This window comes from Hemiscyllium ocellatum, unplaced genomic scaffold (genome assembly GCF_020745735.1).
Source record: "Hemiscyllium ocellatum isolate sHemOce1 unplaced genomic scaffold, sHemOce1.pat.X.cur. scaffold_2923_pat_ctg1, whole genome shotgun sequence".
Classification (NCBI taxonomy): Eukaryota; Metazoa; Chordata; class Chondrichthyes; order Orectolobiformes; family Hemiscylliidae; genus Hemiscyllium; species Hemiscyllium ocellatum.
The window spans coordinates 54146-61772 of NW_026868248.1; the positions used below are offsets into that span (position 1 = coordinate 54146).

At 38.9% G+C, this 7627-nt stretch overlaps 1 non-coding gene across 1 annotated transcript; it reads right to left on the reverse strand.

Moving 5' to 3' along the window:
- Positions 1 to 1395: 1395 nt before the first annotated feature.
- trnah-gug (transfer RNA histidin (anticodon GUG)) lies at positions 1396 to 1467 on the reverse strand. Its single transcript has one exon. It is a non-coding gene; the product is annotated as a tRNA-His (tRNA).
- Between the last annotated feature and the right edge of the window lie 6160 nt (positions 1468 to 7627).

The window sequence follows — 7627 nt, forward strand, 5'->3', positions numbered from 1 at the left end:
GTTTTCCATCGTTTCGCCCATAGACTTACATTCCTTGTCATCACAAATTCACATCTGAATTTTTTCAGGTTAAAAATGTTTCCGCCTCTCTGACCCTTTCCGCACATATAATCAAACCTTTCTGCCTTTTCCCGAAATCTCTTGGCCCCAGTGTTCGATCCCTCCATCAATAACAAACGCTTCTTTCAGTCTATCCTATCCATATCCGTCATTATTTTGTACATCTCAGTTATGTCTTCTCCAATCTCCTCTGCTCGGCGACAAACAACCCCAGTCTGTCCAATCTCTCCTCATAAGTGAAACTCTTCTGCCCAGACAATATCCCATTGAATCTTTCCTGCAACGTTCGCAGTGACATCACATCATTGCTATACTGTGAGTTGCAGAACTGCACAGGAATCTAGCGAGAGCTAAATTAACTTTTTTCCTATTCTGTTACAGAATGAGGGCGTGACTGTCTCGGGAGTATTGATTGCGGTCCCTAATTGCACAGCGGGTAGTCGAGACTCAACCGTATAGCAGTGAGTCTGGAGTCACATCGAGGCCTGACCAGGTAAGAATAGCAGGTTCCTTCCTCAAAGGACGTCAGTGAACACGATGGTTTTGTTTTTTTCAACAATTGGCCATGTATTTATAGGTGTTATTAGATTCGTAATTCCAGATATGTATTGTATCCCAATTCTAACACCTGGCATGGTTGGAGTCAAACCCGGGTCTCTGGTCCATTTGCTCTGTATCTGAGTTAACAGTTCCGTGGTAACAGTGCTCGGCCATTGCGGAAAAGCGTGAAACTAATCTGTCTGAAAGAAGTCGCTTTTCCTCGATATTGTCCTGTGTCATTTTCCTGAGCTTGACCGCCCATAATCGCAAGTCCATATCAGTAAAAGCTGCTACCTGAGGATTGGCCTCACAACAGCCGTAACCAAATGGATCAGCTGATCTGCAGGTCCCGATGGTGGGGTTGGGGCACGTTCACCCAGCAACGGTGACCGCAGCAGCACAGACTGAACACTATCAATGTGAGAGTCTGTGTTCGATTCTGCAATGCCTTAATGAAATAGGAAATGACTCCGCAACCACATGATGAAAGAGCAGTGCTCCGAAAACTAGTGCTCAGTTAAACCTGTTAGACTCCAACCTGGCGTTGTATGGTTTTTAACTTTTTACACCATAGTCCAACACCGGCATCTCTAAATTAATGTAATGGGGCTGTGGGATGAAAAGTTCAGTTAGTGATGGTAGGAAGGAGTGAAATCTCTGAGAACGGGTGGATTTGAATTCTGACATATGAAATACAGAGATGTGAGCGAGCAGAATTTGAAGGGAAAAAATTACCTTACCCAAACAACTGATTCCTTGGTGTTTCCCAAGAGCTGCAGCAGATAGAGGAATTACTGCCGTGACTCGGATTCGAACCGAGGTTGCTGCGGCCACAACGCAGAGTACTAACCACTATACGATCACGGCATCCCACAGATGAGAGCGCTGATAGTGTGCAATAAATACAGTCTCATAGGACATATTAGGCAGCGCAAATAATGCACAATATTAGTGCTAAGCGAACAGTGGCAGATATGTGGGAACTCAGAATGGGCTGACCGTTTAATATCGGTTCCCCAGAGGCTGTGGTGATTCCATCATTAATATGCTGAAGGCTGAGATAAGTAGATTTCTCCAAAACATCAAAAACTCCGGGGACAGTACAGGTGTTGTTGAAATGTATGCTTCAATCGTAATGCAGTTTAACATTGGCTACTTCACCAGTTTCCCCACACAAGGCAGTAACCACTGCTGCCACATAGTCCCAATTCCCAGCCCAGATTCAGAGGAACTGAGTAGCGCAGTCGCGAAGATGTACAAAAAAGCTTTATCAGCCAGTGGGTGGTTGGAATTTGGAATATACTATCTGCATTGTTCAGAGCGACAGAAACCCTTACAACCTGAATAAATATTCAGATGTGAGCTTGTGATGCCAAGACATATAAGTCTGTGGAGTAAGAATTGTGAAATGTGATTCAGTTCATTAGGCAGTTGTATTTGAGAAGTGTGGCCACATTTGGTTGAAGGGCTCCTTTGACACTCTTGTTCTCGGTAGTATAGTAGTTAGTATCCCCGCCTGTCACAGGGCTCAATTCTCCGCTGGCGACAGTGTAAATATTTTAAAACTGTCGCTCCATTCCCAAGTGCGGGTATTGATACCTGTCCTTCTATTCTAGATGGGGCATGTCACAGGAAGGACAGTGCTGCCTGAATAAAGGTGGGGAAGGACTGCAGCTCTCAGGAAGGCTGTGTGTCAGTGAACGGCCAAACACGTGCCTTCTGCAAACTTCACCTTGTGACTGTGTTGGAATGAAAAGTATTTGACAGACTTGTTCCGGATTGAAGTGTTTACTAGAAGCAGGAAGCTGAGGAAGAAACAACGTAAACACATTCAAATATGAGTGCAGAAGCATTTCCCGCAGCACGAATGAAATTGTAAAAGGACAGAGTACCGTTTCGATACATTGAATTTGGGTTCATTTATTCTGATGAGGCTGTTACCAGGGTATAAAACCATTACAAAATGATACAGCATTTAATCAGTATGATGGAACATTGTCTCAGTAATTCGCACTGGTGTTCAGAGGGAGGGTTGGGTTGATTGCAAAGTTAAGTTGCCCTCTCCTGTCCAGGGAGTGAATTAAGTAAGTTAAGTGAATTAGCCATGGGAAATGTGGGGATAAGGTCAGAAATCACAGGACGTCAGATTATACTCCAACAGGTTTTATTTGAAATCATAAGGGGGGAGGGATTCCCCTTCTTCAGGTGAAATATATGGAAATAGGGAGGGGAGGTGGGTCTAGGTGAGATGCTCTTCAGAGAGTCGATACCGGCCCGATTAACTGAAATGCTCTTTACGCACTGTAGGGTTCTGTGATTCCATGAATTGATAATGACGGGGTTTACTGGGGTGTAAAGCCATTAGAGAAGATGCTGATGGGGGTGTACTGAAGATGAGATTTTATTCACTTGTCTTCTTGGAAAACTGAGAACAGTTATCCTTTAATCAAGGAAGACTTAATGTTTTTTTTGTAGGTTATGAAATGTTTGGTCAGAGTAAATAGGTGGAAAATTCCATCTTTCAAGTAAGTAAACATCTAGATATCAGGTGTTCAATGCCTTTAATCAAACCTTTGAAGGAGAAAGAAATGATGAGAACAGAATCGCTGTCACTCCGAGAATCTGGTTTTCAAAATATTTTGAAAGGCACATTTGTTGATATGCAAGGAATAAATTTCACAAGGAGAGACACAGCGTGTGGGTAGGTAAAGGTGTAGGGATGGGGTGTAGTCGGTCGGAAGTTGCAGGGAAACAATGTCTAAATTAGTTGACTTTAAATGTAAAGAAATTCTTTTAATGTGTGCAGCTGAATAAGATTCGGTTCCAAAAGTCTGCATTTTGAAAGATTTGGCTTAATATTCCACCTAAAGCATTGTAAATTGAACTGAGTGGATTTTTATTTATTGTGAAGGGAAGATATTACATAATGAATAGGAAGTGACCAGTTGCTTGGAGAACGACTTCCTGCTTTCATCACATGCGTTCACATACTACAGATCGGGAGCACAGGTTTATCCAGTTGGGTTGTTCATGAGTATTTTAACCTAACACTTCACGCAAAGATCTGATCAGTATTTCAAACAGTCAGTCGGCATTGGAGCCACAGAAAATTTCTCCAATGAAACAAACATTTCATTCTTTCAGAAATTTCTGCTGTCTGTGAATTATACAACGATCCAACATCCAGCGTGATCACTGACTTGCCAACTGTAAAAGATCTAGCAACTTCCTTCAGCAATCACAGCTTCTGTACACAGCCCCTGTGCTGTGCCCAGTGTCATTTGTTGCCCCCAGGTCACAGCACATTTCTTCTTCCTGAGTTTATGAGCCTTGTTCCTGCTCTGTCTGATCGGTTTAATGAACCTTTTCTGTCACTTCATCCCATCCCCTCACAATTCTGAACTTATGAATAAAATAAGGCGTTAGACGAAATGTTAAACCAAGTGGAAGTATGCTATTCAGCGCAAGGAGTCTGCAAACCATTCAACGAACTCATGGTTGATCTGATTTGGAAATGCTGGTGTTGGAGTCGGGTGTACAAAGTTAAAAATCTCACAACACCAGGTTATAGTCCAACAGGTTTAATTGGAAACACACTAGTTTTCGGAGCGACGCTCCTTCATCAGGTTGCTCATACGTAATAATCATTCAATCCAGTATTTGCTGTAAATGTGGAATTTCCTCTTATTTTACCCAAAGAAACATAGTTGAATGCAAACATTTATTGTACTTCTAATCACAATAAGATTTAAGTATTTTTCATGCAACAAAATCATGTAAAATTCACGCGTTTTGATAAGTCAAATGAAAAAGAGTTAACATGTCTGTATTGTTTCATTAAACAATGCATTTTGAATTTTTCGAAGTTGAGCATTTTTGCAAAGAAGGGATGTTGTCTTCAGCTGAATAATCACATTGAATGAATAATTCACAGAATCTGCTGTTTATTCGCTTCGAGTTCCCAAGTAACCAAATTAACTAATTTTCTGGTTCTAAATTCCTGGAAAGTATTTGATAATGTTTGAGTCTTAAAGATGAAAAAAAACAATGTGATTGTACTGATTTCTTTTGATAGAAAGAACTTAATTCAAACATTTCAGGCACATAAATCCTATTCTGCAGTGTTACAAAGATGAAAAGCAAGGCAATTTCTTCATCAGTGAAATAAACAAATGTCAATTCCCGTTATTCATTAGTTAGCTCATTCCAAATTTGTAATTAAACAATGCAATTGACCTGAATATTGTTGTGTCCTTTGATCATATTAATTTTCTAATTATTGTTCATTCGTGATTTGTTAGAGCTTTTTTTTTTTTGTTTTGCACGTCTCTTACATATTTCACTTCTTGCAAGGGGGCTGGGCATTAGAACAGAGGATCCGTGGTTAGCACTTGTGTCTTACAGTGTTATGCAAATGTGTTTGATTCCATTCTCGGCCACATGTTTGTGTGGAGTTTGCATGTTCTGGTTTTCTCCCACAATTCAAAGATGTGCAGATTAGGTAAATTGGCCATGCTAAGCTGCACAATCTGTTCAGGGATGTGTAGGTTGGGTGCATTAGTCAGGGGTAAATGTCCAGTAATCTGAGAGCAGAATGGTGCTGAGTGGAGTATTCTTTGGAACGTCAGTGTAGACTTGTTGGGCCAAATGGCCTGTTTCCACACAGTAGGAAATCCGTATAAATAGAATTGTGTTTCGCTAAACAAAACTGACATTTAAAAAAATGTTGCCTTTAAAACTTATCTTTAACCGTCAATTGTCAATCTTGTAAATATCTCAATGTTACTGAAATCAATGTTCAAACAGAACACTGCACATGAAGCCACACAAAGATGTTCATGACCATCTAATTGCTGTTCAGTGGAATAATCACAATAAATATCTTTTTGTTTCTGAGATTAATCACCACTATCACCGAAAGGATCTGGTTATCATTCCCTCCAATAAATGCAATCGTTGTCCTCTGGTATTTCAGTTCAGTCGTTATACACCACACTGGTTGTTCAAAGCATGGTTATTCTTTATTATGAATGGCCAAGGGTTTCAACGGCAAGAGTGTTGTTCGATCTGATTTGTTGCATGTTCTCAAACAGGTTTTCTCTATAAATATTGCAAAAAATGTGTTAACTTGGTCTTGTTCAAGTGCTGATGCTAACCTTTTCAGTTCATGTTCATTAAACATATTTGGAGAAAGTGAGAAAGCTGAAGCTGAAGATCAGAGCCAAGAGTGTGGCATTGGAAAAGGGCAGGCACATCCAAAGAGCAGAAGGATCGACACTTTGGGCTTTGGCATAATCAGAAAATATTCCTGATGAAGGGCTTATGCCCAAAACGTTGATTCTGCTTCTCCTCGAATGCTGCCTGCTGCACTTTTCTGGCACCACGCTCTTGACATTAGAAAAATTTGACTGATATTCAGAGATTATACTAAAAGTTGCCTCTGTCAATTTAATTTACTTTGCTTTTATTCACTAAAGTTTTCATGTTAATTGTTTCTCCTTTTCTTCTTAAATCGGATACAAATCTCAAAATACAGAAACACATTAAAATTCACATGAACTTAAATCTGCATTCTCGACAAGAAAACCAATGGAAGGCGAGATAGAATTCTTGAACAGTCTACACATTTCAAATGAAAAAGCAATTGCCTTCAAAAAAATGTTTGCCCGTCTGTATCTCTCTTTCAATTCAATAATCCTGCAAATAGTTTATAATTGTTAATTGATCTCTCTGAATGAGAACCTAATCAATGTCAATGTAACCAGCTGAAACATTAACAACAGATTGATAACTGGGTGTTACAGATTTTATTTGAAGTCAACAAATGTTTGGAATTTACTCGAATTCCACCAGGAAACATTCTTGAATCATAATACAAGAAATGAGATATGTGTGAGAGACGTGCAAACCTTATTTTTAAATGAACAAACCCAATATTTTCAAAACATTTCAATCTATCGGTCAAAATGAACAGGTGAATGGAAAAATAAAAACAAGTTTCTGACAATTCATAAACCGAACAAATACAAGTTCACTTTGATAAAAGGACAGAGTAATATTTAGATGAATCACAACATTTAGTTACAAAGTAGGTAACCAGCTGACTGACATGTAATTTTGGGTAGCATTTGTTAGTTTACTGAAGAAGATATCAACTTTATTTCAAATTTATAGCAAAGAGAATAATGTTTATTGTGTTTCAATTGTTTGGACTTGCCTCTTTGTAACAAAAAAAGATCGATCATTACTTAGACATCGTTATCTTTAATTCTGCAACATTTTCAAATATTCTCCAGGAATTTATAAGCAACAGAATTAGATACAGGTATCCCCACTATCCGAAAGTAGAGCGTTATTATGAAACTTACAGAAGCTGAAAAGGGGCAAATCGAAGAAGCATTAATTTAAATGGGAAACCATCTCCCCTTTTTTTTTTCATAAAAGTGAAAATCCTCTTCAGATTTCTTTCAGTTAGAGAAAACAGGGACAGATATGTAAGTCTTTTGTAAAAGCAATGTGGCTAAAGTGAAGTTTCCAACAATATTTCTTGGTAACCTGACACAAATAAGTATCAGATTTTGTGATTATTGATGTAATAGATAAAAGCAGATCTAATGTTGAATTGAAAAGCAGTTCAGTCTGTGCTTAGGTGCTCTCTAATCACCATTCAGAGCAGCTCTTGATATATTTCTGGTGAAGTGTGATTTGAAACCTTCCCTCGAGTCCAGTAATATAGACACTGCCACAGCTCTCACAAGCTCCTTTCATAATGTTCCCACCCAGGACGGGCAGGGTTGTAATATTATGTTTATATGGTTACACTAATGGAAAACTAATCAGCTGTTCAGTGCTGTAATTCAAATGGGAATAAATTTGGTAGTTTCTGTGTGTAATGGACTGGAAATTCAACAATATTTTACAATAACAACAATGGTGGTCTTAAATAATGCAATCTCATGACAATTCTTTGAAAGACCGATTGATTAAAACTGTATGATCATTGTACTTTGATTTAAAATGCAATTTC